The sequence below is a fragment of the Notamacropus eugenii genome, chromosome 3, assembly GCF_028372415.1.
Source record: "Notamacropus eugenii isolate mMacEug1 chromosome 3, mMacEug1.pri_v2, whole genome shotgun sequence".
NCBI lineage: Eukaryota > Metazoa > Chordata > Mammalia > Diprotodontia > Macropodidae > Notamacropus > Notamacropus eugenii.
In genome coordinates this window covers 369,310,711-369,324,314 of record NC_092874.1, presented here as the reverse complement: position 1 = coordinate 369,324,314, position 13,604 = coordinate 369,310,711, and the positions used below count along the sequence as shown (strand labels likewise).

The 13,604-nt window shown below is 37.3% G+C and overlaps 1 long non-coding RNA gene across 1 annotated transcript; it reads left to right on the top strand.

Annotated features, from left to right (window-relative positions):
- The first annotated feature begins 4,305 nt into the window (after positions 1-4,305).
- On the top strand, positions 4,306-12,825 carry LOC140496971 (uncharacterized). The gene is made up of 3 exons (XR_011964481.1): positions 4,306-4,504; positions 5,589-6,625; positions 11,734-12,825. It is a non-coding gene; the product is annotated as an uncharacterized lncRNA (long non-coding RNA).
- The last annotated feature ends 779 nt before the right edge of the window (positions 12,826-13,604 follow it).

Genomic DNA, 13,604 nt, shown 5'->3' with positions numbered 1-13,604 from the left:
ATCTGTAAAAAAATGACTCAACAAATTCTAGAGCAGCAGAAGCCACAGAACAACAGAGTGAAAGAGGTTTCCAGCCAAAGGTAACCTGGAAGACCAACAGGAAAGGTCTATCTCACTGGACGCTGAGTGAAATGGAGCCCAGCTCTGGCCATGGCACTGGCAGGAATAGGACCTGAACGGATCTCTGGGGCAGAATTCCCAGCAGAGAGGATCCCAGATCCTTCAACCCATAAGTGACAAAGAAAGCTCCAAAGGTCATTGTGGGAGGGCTTTCTCAGCTGGGAGAGAGGTGAACAGGGTTCCCACAGCACTGGCCCCAGGCAAGGTAGCAGCAGGAGGTGGGCGGCTACAGGAAAACAGCATGGGTCCATTGTCCAGGCAGCTCAGTTTAAAGCCTCTGGAGGAACTGAGCAGTAGATCTGAATCTCAGACTTGAGAAAGGCACTGAGGGGAAGAGGAGCACTAGGACCCTCCTCTTGACAAAGGATTCAGAAGTCAAGTAACTGGCTGGGAAAATATCCCAATAATGGAAAAAAAATAAGACCACAGAAGATTACTTTCTTGGTGAACAGGTATCTCCTTCCATCCTTTCTGATGAGAAAAAATAAGGCATAGTCAGAGGAAGTCAAGGCTTCTGCCTCCAGTACCTCTAAAATGAATATGCAATGGGTTCAAGCCATAGAAGAGCTTGAAAAGGGAGTCAGTAGCTTGTTAAAGGAGAACCAAAACAATGCTCAGGAAAAGGAGACAATGACTATGAAATAAACCAAGAAGTTAAAAAATGGAACCAAAAGACTGAAAAAATGGAAGATAATGTGAAACATCTCATTGGAAAAACGACTCACCTGGAAAATAGATCCAAGAGAGACAATTTAAAAATTATGGGACTACCTGAAAACCATGATCAAAAAAAGAGCCTAGACATTATCTTCCATGAAATTATCAAGGAAAACTGCCCTGATATTCTAGAATCAGAAGGCAAAATAAATATTGAAAGAATCGACCAATCACCTCCTGAAAGAGACCCAAAAAGAGAAATTCCTAGGGATACTGTGGCCAAATTTCAGAGTTCAAGGAGAAAATATTGCAAGTAGCTAGAAAGAAACCAAGTATTGCAGAAATACAATCAGGATAACACAGGATCTGGCAGCTTCTACATTAAGGGATCAAAGGGCTTGTAATAGGATCTTCCAGAAGTCAAAGGAACTGGGATTAAAACCAAGAATCATCTACCCAGCAAAACTGAGTAAAATACTTCAAGGAAATAAATGGTCATTCAATGATATAGAGGATTTTCAAGCATTCATGATGGAAATACCAGAATTGAATAGAAAATTTTACTTTCAAACATAAGAATCAAGAGAAGCATAAAAAAGTAAACAGGAAAGAAATCATAAAGGACTTTCTAAAGCTGAACTGTTTATATTCCTATATGGAAAGATAATATTTGTAACTCTTGAGACTTTTCTTAGTTTTTGTGTAGGTGGAGGGATTATACACACACACACACACACACACACATACACACACATAGACAGAGAGTACTGGTTGAGTTGAATCAGAAGAGATGATATCCATAAAAAAATTAAATTAAATTAAGGGGTGAAGGAGGAAAATACTGAGAGGAGAAAGGGAGAAATGGAATGGGGCAGGCTATAACTCATAAAAGAGATAAGAAAAATCTTGTTCAATGGAAGAGAAAAGGGAAGAACTGAGAGGGGAAAAGTGAAGCTAACTCTCTTCACATATGACTTAAGGAAGAAATAACATGCTCACTAAATTTGGTATGAAAATCTATCCTACCCTACAGGAAAGTAGGGGAGAAAGGGTCAAGTAGGGTGAGGAGGATGATAGAAGGGAGGTGGGAGAATTGAGTAACTAGAAGTAAACACTTTTGGGAAGGGACATGGCCAAATGAGAGAATAGGAAAAAAAGGAGGGAACAGGGTAGGATGGAGGGCAATATGGTTAGTCTTACATGATATGACTATTGTGGAAGTCTTTTGCAAAATGATACATATATAGCCTGTATTGAATTGCTTACCTTCTCAATGGGGATGGGTAGAGAGGGAGGGAGAGAGAGAAGTTGGAATTCAAAGTATAAGAAATGAATGTTGAGAATTATTATTACATATAAGTGGGAAATGAGAAATACAGGTAATGGGGTATAGAAATTTATCTTGTCCTACAAGAAAAGAGAGAAGATGGGGATAATGGAAGGGTGGGGTGTGATAGAGAGGAGGATACAACCTTGTATTTCTAGTATAAATCCCACCTGTTCATAGTGTATTATCCTGGTGATAAGTTGCTGTAATCTCTTTTTCTAATATTTTATTTAAAAGTTTTGCTTCAATATTCATTAGGGAAATTGGTCTATAATTTTCTTTCTCTGTTTTGGCTCTTCCTGGTTTAGATATCAGTACTATATTTCACACATTATTTTTCTCCAAAGCCTTCCCCTTTTCTGAACTCCCCTCTTAAAAACACTGTCATCCTCCTAGTCACCTAGACATACAACCTCAGTGTCATTCTCAGCTCCTCAGTCTATTATTCACATTACATTTTAAAAACCATTGCTAAATCTTGTCATTTCTGCCCTCACAGCACTTCTTGTAGGTATCCTCTCTTCTCCACATGAATAGTCATAACTCAAGCTTATCTCTCCTATCTTGGCTTTCTAATTGGTCTTCCTGATCCCAATCCACTCCAATAACTATTTATTAGGTACCTCCTATGTGTCAGATACATGCTAAGAGCTGAGGATACAATTAATAAAAAGATAGACTATGTCCTCAAAGAGTTTACAATCTAAAGGGGAAGATAATACACAAGGAGAAAGGAAAGTGGGGGGTGGAGGGGATGGGAATGGGACACCACAAGGTTAGGGGCATTTCATTTCATGGAATTGAAACCAAGGAGTGCAGGAGATGCAAAATGGAGTAAGTTGAGTCCAGTTTCTAGTCTCTATAAAGGAAAGAATTGGAAGGAGTTTGATACTTTATATACTTCAGTTTTCTGATCAGAGGGGAGAGGAGGCTGAGGGGGTGGTTTCTAACAAGGCTTGAGCTCCAGGGCATCCTCCACTTAGTTGCCAAGGTGAATTTTCTAAAGCATAAGTCTTATCATATAACCTCTTAATAATGAATTCTACTGGCTCCCATTACTTCCAGGTTAGAATAGAAAGTTTTCTGCTTGGCTTCCCTTCTCAGGTTGTCTTCCATTTACCCTTTATATATCTTTAATATACCTAGTTATTCACATGGTACATCTTTATTAAAAAGTGAACCCCTTAAGGTTGTGGACGATTTTCAATTTCTTTGTCTATTTAGGGGTTAGCAAAGTGCCTGCCATATAGTATGAGCTTACTAAACGTTTATTGACTGACTCTTGTTCCTTATATACAACATTGCAGCTCTTGTCTTTGTGCCTTTAAACTGGTTATCCCAAAAGCCTGGAATATACTACCTCCTCACCTCTTCCTCATAGAATCCTCAGTTTTCTTCAAGACTCAGTTCAAGAACCAACTTCTATATGAACCATTTCCTTGTTCCCCTAGCTAGAAGGACCTGCACACTAAATTTATTTTACATGTATTTTGTACCTATCAGCATATATGTATGTATATATTAGTAAATTTTTAATATGAATATTCTATGTGTAACCTATATGGGTTCTGAATATGTACATGAGTTGTGCGCTGGTAGTATGCACCACACCAGATCCCTACCCTTTACCCTCTAATTTGAGTCATTACCTTATTTTCTTCCTCGGATAACAGAAAATCTGAGAGTACATTATGGCATTTTGTTGTAAATTAATTGCAGTCTATCTCATTAATTTATTAACTCTCAAACCACATCCCATTTAATAAAATGAACAAGATAAACCTCTTTTTCTAAAAATTTCCTCTTTTTTAACCTATCAAACTATCTAATTGCATAGACTTCAATAAACATCTATTATTATCAAAACATTTGTTAACAGTATGACAAATAATAATAGCTGTACAAACAATACAAAGAAATGTTTAATTATTTCTGCAATGAACTATCGAGAAAAATATCATGGCCAGATTCACCTCTAGCAATCAATCACCTGCACCTATTTCTCCTCAACTCTGCAAACACAGTCCCATTTTATTCAGTTCCCTTAGGATGACCATTAATGTTTCTCAATAATTCTCTTTAGCATATCTTCTCCATAGTCTAAGCATTAAACTCAGTATTCTCAGGAAATGATTCTTCGTGCTGTTTCTCTTTGACAGTTAGTTCATTCATTTTCTCAGGAATGTCACCTCACAAACATGACAGTTTTAACAGTTACCAGATGTCAGTTAAACTTCCTCTATCCAAAATTCTTTTCCCTCTTAAGGATTCAGTAACAGCATCCAAAGTCTTGGGGAGAGGGGGTTATAAGAGTTGAGATCATGCTTGTACCTATTTCCTCCCCCGGTACTATTGAACACTCCTCAAGGGCAGGAACTATTTCACAGTGCCTAGAACATAGTAAGCTTTTATAAATACTTGCTAACTGATTGACTGATTAACTTCAAAATAATAAAATGACTAGGCAGGAATGGACAGAGGCAAGGGAATTTCTGTGTTTGTGTGTGTGTGTGTGTGTGTGTGTGGATGGGTGGGTGAGTGTATCTTTGGGCTTATGTGCATGTGTATGGAGGACTATGTTTGTAGGTAGTGAAGAAGGATGTTGCAGGAGGGAGATAATCTAAATAACAGAGGATGTGATTGAGGACATGAGTGGTATAAGCTCTTGAGGGATAGAGGAATTTCACTCAAAGGCATGAATCTAAGATTAGTCTTGATAAGGAGATAATAAACCTTATTTGGACACTTGAATAAAGGATGAGAAGGTAAGAGATCTGAAGCCATATGGAAGAAAAAATGGGAAGAAGAAGGATCTCAGATACCATGGCCTCAAATATCCCCGGAAAATGTCAGATAAAATCATATAATGAGAGACAAGGCTGTGGCATGGTATTGAAACTTGAGATGAGAGGACAATGTCTGAAAAAGTCATTGTGGGAAGTTTGATAGGAGGTCCCTCAGCTTAATAAAATAATTGTCATGGAGAATGAAACAGTTTTGTTTCTAACATTTGAAGTTAGAAAACAACTCATAGTGGACTTACCATGACTTCCTGACTTCCTTTAATGCCATTCAGTGATTAAACAGTAGGAACCAAAGGACAATGGTGGGGAAGGTCCATGGTTGAAGATTAGAAGCCATGAACCGGGAATGACAATGGAAAAAGGCACCGAAAGATCAAGGGCAATGCATTTTTGAATTGGTCATGTACAAAGGGATATACTATTCACCAAGAGCCTATTGACAGAAACCACTGCCTCTTTCTAGACCATGGGAGGAGCCTGACAAATCAGTTTGACTTACGGGGCTAGTCAGTTCTCACTCCCTTATACAAATTCATTGTGTGTGTGTGTGTGTGTGTGTGTGTGTGTGTGTGTGTGTGTGTGTGTGTGTGTGTGTGTGTGAGTCTGTGTTTGGGAAAATATTTAAACAAAGAATGAGAGAAAATAATCATTGCCCTGTGTTTCCTCTTTTTTATTTTCAGTTTGAAAGGAAACCACAAAGAAAATGACGAAAGAAGCAATGTATTAACACATTTTTATCCAGTCATTTAAAAAATATTTTATTGGCAATTTTTGTCTTTACATTCATTTCTAAATTCATCTCTCCCTATTCCTGTACCCATGGATCCATTTTGTTTTGAAAAACAAAAATGACAAAAGAGAAAAAAAGTAGTTTCCCAAATGCATCAATTTTATCTGTAAGCATCAATTTCTGGGGGGAAAAGTCTCTTTTTTTCCTAGAAATTTAGAAAAAAAATAGATACTATATCTTGAAGTTACTGGTTGTACTTCATGACTAGTATGCCTTGAAATGTGGATTCAATCTATTTTTATAAGTAATTTATAAATACTGATGAATTTAACATTGACTGAGAAAATGTCATTTAAGTCCCCATTTTCAGTCTTCTGGAAAATCAAAGTGTTTCTGATCATTCAATTCTACTTCTTTTCCAAACCTTCTTTCCCTCCATGGAAATATTTACTATAGAAAAAAAGTAAATCAAAAAGAATTTGTGTAAAGTTTACCGTTTAGTCTCCTGGAATCAATACTGCCATCTGTGTCTCCTCTTATGTCTAAATGTTTTATCTCTCAAAAAGCAGCCTTTTCAGACTGATAGCTGAGAACATGTTAGAAACCCCTCTTCCTCCCTCCTTCCCTCCCTTCCTCCCTCTTTCTCTTCTCTTTCTCTCTCCCTCCCTCCTTCCCTCCCTCCCTCTCTCTCTCTCTCTCATCCTCTGTCTCTGTCTTTCTGTTTCTGTCTCTCCCCCATCTTTTTACCACTGTTTCCTTCCTTCCTTCCTTCCTTCCTTCCTTCCTTCCTTCCTTCCTTCCTTCCTTCCTTCCTTCCTTCCTTCCTTCCTTCCTTCCTTCCTTCCTTCCATCCATCTTTAAAGGTTATTCCAGCTCAAATATGTAGGTTCAGGGAGTTCAGAGCTTCAGAGAGCCAAATCTTCAATGAAACCACGCAAAGACCAACTTTAGAAAGAGCACATTTACACTCAGTGTGTACATTGACTGGTGAGTGTTTCTGTTTTAAAATTTTAGTTTACAACTTAAAGTACAACGTGGACATAATATATTTCTAAATTCCAGGCCAAGTTCCCTAAAGCAAATTATCCTTTCAGAATATTCTAGAAACTGTCTCCTGGATAACATTAGAAAACAATGCAGAAGATGGTTTAACCTCTACTCCTGACTCCATTCCTTCTATATGTCACAACCACATCCAAAACAGATGTTTCTTTGTTTCTCACCATTCATTCTGGACACAGCTGGAATCCTTCAGTAGACACTGTTTATTGAAAGTGGCAGGGAAAAAATGCCTCCCATCATCTGGTAACCATTTCTCTTTTGTAAAATATTTCTTCATCCATTTTCTTCTTTTTGAATTTACAGAATGAAGGTTTCTTATAAACCAGGAATTCTAAAATCCCCAATACATGTTCTTCCTGTAATCTTTGGCTAGTTAACTTTCTTTGATATATGCAGCTGTTGTGTACCAGGCTTACATTTTGAAAAATAATTGCAGAATAAGGGATTTCTTTAACTAGAAAGAACAAATTAGAAAGTAAAACCATGTTTTAGAGTAAAATGGAAAATCAGTTTCCCACAAAATACAAAGGTATTTAGAGGTTTGAGACAAACTTTAAAAAATTATTGTCAAATTCCTCTGTGGCTCCTCATCATAGCTGTGACTTCACAAACTAAAATACTTTCTTAGCTATTTATATGTGTAGTTTCACATCTTCAATGCTTAGCACAATGTTGGGAACATGCTAAGGATTTAATAAAATTTGATGTTTTTACCCTTCATTAATTCACCTTATTTATCAAGAGTGAAGCTCTAGTTTTTTAATAGACTTACAGGAAATCGAGAAATCATTGCAAGCAACCTAGGAAGCCATATAATCCAACCTATGCCAGAAAAGGATAGTCTCTACAACACACTCAGCAAAGGATTAGCCATTAGCTTTGAGAGCTCAATTAATCTACACTACCTCCTGAGGCTGCTCGTTTTAATGGAGAGTACTAATGTTAGGATTATTATTTTTTTACTTAGGTAAAGCCCAAGGCTGCTTCTCTGCAATTTCCATGGTGATTAGTTGCCCCTAATTCTTCTCTCCAAGGCCAACCAGAGCAAACCTAAACCTTCTTCGACATGACAGTCTTCCAAATCCTTAGATATCTATAGCATTTCCCGGAATTTTTTTTGATGCCAAAAATACTTAATTTATTCAATTTATTTTTATACATGAACTTGCGACCCTTCACCATCCTCTTGGATCTTCTCTGGACATACTCTATTTTATCGGTATACTTCCTAACATAAATCCCCTCCCCCAAATTAACCTTAATATTCCACCTGTGGTCTAATTAGAATGCAGGAGTAAGGAAACTGCAGCCTTGACATGTAGCCTTCTAGGTCCTTGGGTGTGACCTTTTGACTGAATCCAAGTTTTATAAAGCAAATCCTTTTTTATTAAGGGGATTTGTTCTGGGAAGTTTGGATTCAGTCAAAGGGCCACACTTGAGGTCACTTGTGGTCTCAAAATCACAGGTTCCCCATCTCAGGCTAGAGTATGGTAGGGTTAACATTTCTCCCTTTCTGTACATTTTGTCTCTCTTAATGCAGCCTAACATTCCATTAACCTTCATGGATAACTGAGGCAGTGTGGTGCAGTAGCAGAGTGTGGAAATGGAGTCAAAACTGTTCCTCTCACTCCTTAGCTGATTATTAACTTTGTGATCCTGGGCAAGTCATTTTACTTCTCTTACCCTATTTCCCCATCTGTAAAATGGAGGTTACAGCAATTACCTTATACACTTAGGGTAAAGATCAATTGAGATAATGTACATTGTACATAAAGCATTTTGTAAATCTTAAATTATTGTGAAAATTTTTGTTGTTGTCTGCCCTATTGTACCATGAGTTCACTTATGGTACACTAAAATTCACAGATCTTTTCTAGACTAACTGCTTTCTAGGTACACCTCCTCCATCTTTTACATGTGAAGTAGACATGTCATAGTTCTTCCCTTTTCTTCACTTACATAGTCATCACCCTGACTTACCTGGATGACTAAAATAGCTTCACCTCTTACTGGATGATAAAAATAGTTTATTAATTTCAATCGCTGCCTGCACTCTCTTCCTATCCCCAATCAATATGTCACAATGATGCCAAAATTATATTTCTTAAGCTCAGATCTGACTATATCATTCTCCTGCTCCAGTGACTGTTTCTTTTAGCATTGAATATAAACTACTTTGTTATGTAAACCTCTTACTATCTGCTTTCAGGGTACCTCTCAAGCCTTATTACATAAAAATTCCTTTCACATACTCTAATTCTGGCCAAACTGGTCTCCTTACCATCTGTCATCATTAATATTTTCATCTCCCACTTCTCTCACTTTGCATAGGCTGTCTCCACTACCTAGATGCAATTTTTTCTCACATTCTCCCAGCTTCCTCAAAGTTTAAACTGCAACTTCATACACAAAGCCTTTCCTAATACCCCATCCCCAGGTACTAGTATCTACTGAAATTACCTTGAATTTACTTTTTAGATATTTTATTTCTTTTCATAGGTATACATATGGTTTCCCTCAACAGAACGTATTTTTTAAAATTCAACTTTATTTTATTTTTCAAATGAAGATCCTTTCTCAAAATTGAGGAAGCAAGAAAAACAAAATCCCTGTTATAAACATATATACTCAAACAAAACAAAATCTAGCATTAACCATGTCCAAAAAAAATCACATCTCCATCTGCCCTCCAAATCCATCATTTCTCTATCAGTGGGATAACCTGTTTCTTCAGGAATCTTCAGAAATTGTGGTTAGTCATTGCAATGATCAGACATCTTAAGTCTGATGGTGTTATTGTATAAATTATTCTTCTCATTTCAATTTACACAGCTTCATATAAATCTTTCCAGGTTTCTCTGAAACCATCCTCTTCATCATTTCTATTCATTATTTAGTCATTCCCTGGTTGATTGGCAATCCCTCAGTTTCCAGTTCTTTGCCACTCAACTGCAGCAGGTCTAAATATTTTTGTACGTATGGATCGTTTTCCCATTTCTTTGATTTCTGTGAAGGTATGTACCTTGTAGGCAATGCCAGGTCAAAGAGTATAGAAAGTTTCAAAGATGTGAGGGATATAGTTTCAAATTGTTTTCCAGAAAGACTGGAGCAGTTCACAGTTCCATCAACAATCCAATAATGTGCCTGTTTCCCCACAGCCCCTCTGACATTTATCATTTCCCTTTTTCCAACTTTGCCAATCTGATTAATGTGAGATAGAATAACAGCATAGTTTCAATTTGCATTTTTCTGGTTGTTTAAAAAGTTAGATCTTTTTTTTTCATACAGATATTCCTTGCTCTGGTGACTTCTTATGGTAATTCCCTATCCATATCCCTTGATCATTATCAGTAAAGGAACAATTCTTATTCTTATGAATTTCTCTCAGTTCCCTCTTCTAGTGAACAATTCTTATTCTTATGAATTTCTCTCAGTTCCCTTTTCTAATGTTAACCACATTGGTTTTTCTTTTTTAATTTTAGGTAATCAAAATTGTCCATATTACCTTCTGTGACTCTCTCTCTCTCTCTCCTTTGGTCATGAATTCCTCTCCTATCCTCCCCTCCCCCCTTCCCTTAGTTCTAACAATTATTTCCCTCCTTGCTCTTCTACCTTGTTTATAATGTCACCTATTATGCGTAAGCCGTTTGCCCAGTTGAAGCTTATCTTAACGTATGGTGTGGAATTTTGGTGTATAACTAGTTTCTGCCAGACTGCTTTACAGCTTTCCCCAATGGTTTTATTGAATGGTTAATTCTTGCCTCCAAAGCTCGGATCTTTGAATTTGTCCAAAACTGGGCTGCTGTGCTCTTTTGCTTCTGCACATTGTGTAACTAATATGTACCATTAATCAATCATTCTATATTTCTTAACTAATAAGAAGTTGTTTTGATGATTACTGCTTTGTAGCATTTTCTTAAAAGGTATTAAAAATCTACAAGGCTTAATTGTTTCAAAGTACAAAAAATCTAGGAGAACCTCAGGCTTCTTACATACAACCTAACATAAGCAATAGAGGAGCAGGGAACCTAGGTCCAATTGATTCAATAATGAATCCTTGCTGAACATTCCATTCCTGCTATAGTTAGTCAACCTTCTTTTGTTAACTGTTATATCTATGAGAATCCCATTTCATTCCAGCCTCAAATCTTAAATACCAGAGCAGCCTGAATTAGTCTTGGGTTACTACCAGGAGCAAACCTGGACAGTTCCCTTGACTATTGCTATGACTTATGTGAACAATCAATACACGTCCAGGGAATGGGATTGACTCCAGAAACTCTAAGTTCTTTCCCTTTTGATGGGGAGGGAGAATGAAGAGGAGAGGCTGAGTGAGGAAAGTTTACTCAACTTCAGGGTGGGATTAGAGTATAAGTCCAGAGGAACATAGAGTTTCCTAGTAAAGGTGATACTTATAAAAGGGAGATGAATGGACTTTCTATTGACCCCAAATTCTTTCCTTTTCTGAATGTGCCTCAACAATCGAATAGTACTGTATGTATAAAAGAATACATAAGTTTCTGAGCAAAGTAGAACTCAATAGAGAGGGAATACAAGTTATTTTGATCTTTCATGATCTTTGGTGTAACATGTTTTGCACTTTCTGTAGGATTTTGTATTTTCTACATGTCTTGTATTCAAAATATTGCTATAATGAATGCTTTTGTGGAAGATGAGAGGCATTTTCCTTTTTCAGTAGAGCTACAAATATGTTATATTTTGCTATTCCCAAGGGAGACCCCTGATGGAGGGGGAGGGGGAGGGGGAGGAAAGCCAAATTCTAATGTTCTCAGAGGAAACTATGAGTTGCAACATGAGTCACAGCACATATGAGTAATTACTCTTCTCCCTTCCCTATTTAAACCAACCTATGTAATTCAGAAATGAGATTCTCAGCCATGAGTTAAATCTGGAGGGCTTAGCTAGGATGTATATATTTGCTACAGGGAGACATATTCAAAGCCAGAGGAAAGGTATGTTATTCTGACCGAAAACTTTAAGGTTATATCATCTATATCCAATAAATTTCACAGAATCTCATTGCTGGAAGAGATCTCTCGAGCCATCTATTCCATTCCATTTGTGAACAAGAATCTGGTCCAGGCTTTGCTTGAAGACTTTCACTGAGGATGTCTCTACCTCCCAAAGGTTATCCCACATTTGGATAGCTCTAAGATGATTTCACCTTATTAAATTCAATCTAACTTTTCAATTCAACAAGATCATTTCAATTCCTAGCTCTGTTCTTCAATGATTTAATTATGACACCAAGTCTTTTGTCTTTTGCAAATTTGATGCCACCTAGGTCTTTACCTAAATCACCAATAAAATGGTTTAGCATTGGAGGAAGGGGGAGAAGGGAAACACAAATCCAGAGGCTATCTCAGGTTGAAAACTCCTTTCAAGTTGATATTAAATCATCGAATGGTATTTGAACTCCACCATTCAACTAGGTCTTCTAAGAATTGTTAATTGTAGAAATGTTTATGACCTTAAATTCAGGGTTTTTCCAACATGGTGTGGGAAGTAAACAAGGCATTCAATGTACAAAGCACAAATCAGATAAGGAATATTTAGCTTTTTCTCAAGCAGAAAAAGGAATACTAAGGAAAAAAATTAGACCAAATCCAGTCCCTTACCTCTTCCACTCCCTATGGCTTCTAATGAACCAGTTCACATTTTGTCTTATACAGTTCAATCCAATGCTAAGTGTGATTTTTCCTGGTAGCCTCACTGTGCTGTGCAGATGATTCCTTGTCTAATCCTGCTATTGCTACCCTAACAACAACAACAACTGTTGCGGTAGATACTGTCCTTGTTGGTAACACTGAGGATTTTCAAGGTCTTGTAATGCTCACAAGGTTGACATTAAGGGAGAGAGAATACAAAAAGAGAAGATCACCAAGAGTAAGAGGCTGTCAAGTTCAGGTACATTTTGTTCTCGATCTCTCAGATCTTGTAAATGTTGGAGAACATCTCATCACAGCTGGTGAGGTCCTGACGGATGATCATGGCAGTGGAAGGAGGGAGGCGGTGGCTCTAGCGTTGCAAGGCCCAGAGCTCAATGTGAGTGCGATGCAGCTGGATACTTTTTGAGAATTATAGTAGAGAGAGGAGGCTTTGGTGGCAAGGGGAGAATGGGTGGAAAAACTGGGAAAATGTTATTACAACAAGTATCTCCAATAAAGGCGTCATTTCTAAAATATATAAAGAACTGAGTCAAATTCATAAAAATGAGAGCCATTTCCCATTTGACAAATGATCAAAGGATATGAACAGGCAATTTTTCAAACAAAGAAATCAAAGCTACCTATAGACATATGAAAATGCTCCTAATCACTATTGTTTAGAGAAATCAAATGAAAACAACCATGAGGTACTAATGGGAAAAAGAAATACACAAGGAGAGTCAGAGTGGCTAATATGACAGAAAAGGGATAACATGGATAAACAGGATAAATGTTAGAAGGCATGTGGAGAAATTGGGACTCTAATGCAGTGTGGTTGAAGTTGTGAACTAATCCATTCATTCTGGAGAGCAATTTGAAACTATGACCAAAGGACATAGATCAATACTAGGGCAATACCACTATTATGTCTATGTTTCAAAGAGATAGGGGAAAAAAAGAAAAGGACCTATGTGTACCAAAATATAGCAGCTTTCTGTGGTAGTAAAGAACTGGAAATTGAGGGGGAGTTCATCATTGGAGAATCACTGAACAAGTTGAATGGAATAATATTGTACTCTAAGAACATAAGAGCAGAATGCTTCCAGAAAAACCTGGGAAGACTCACATGCACAGTGAAATGAGCAAAACCAGGAGAGTACTGTACACAGAAACAGCATTACTGGATAATCAACTGAGAATGACTTAATTATTTTCAGCAATACAATGATCCAAGA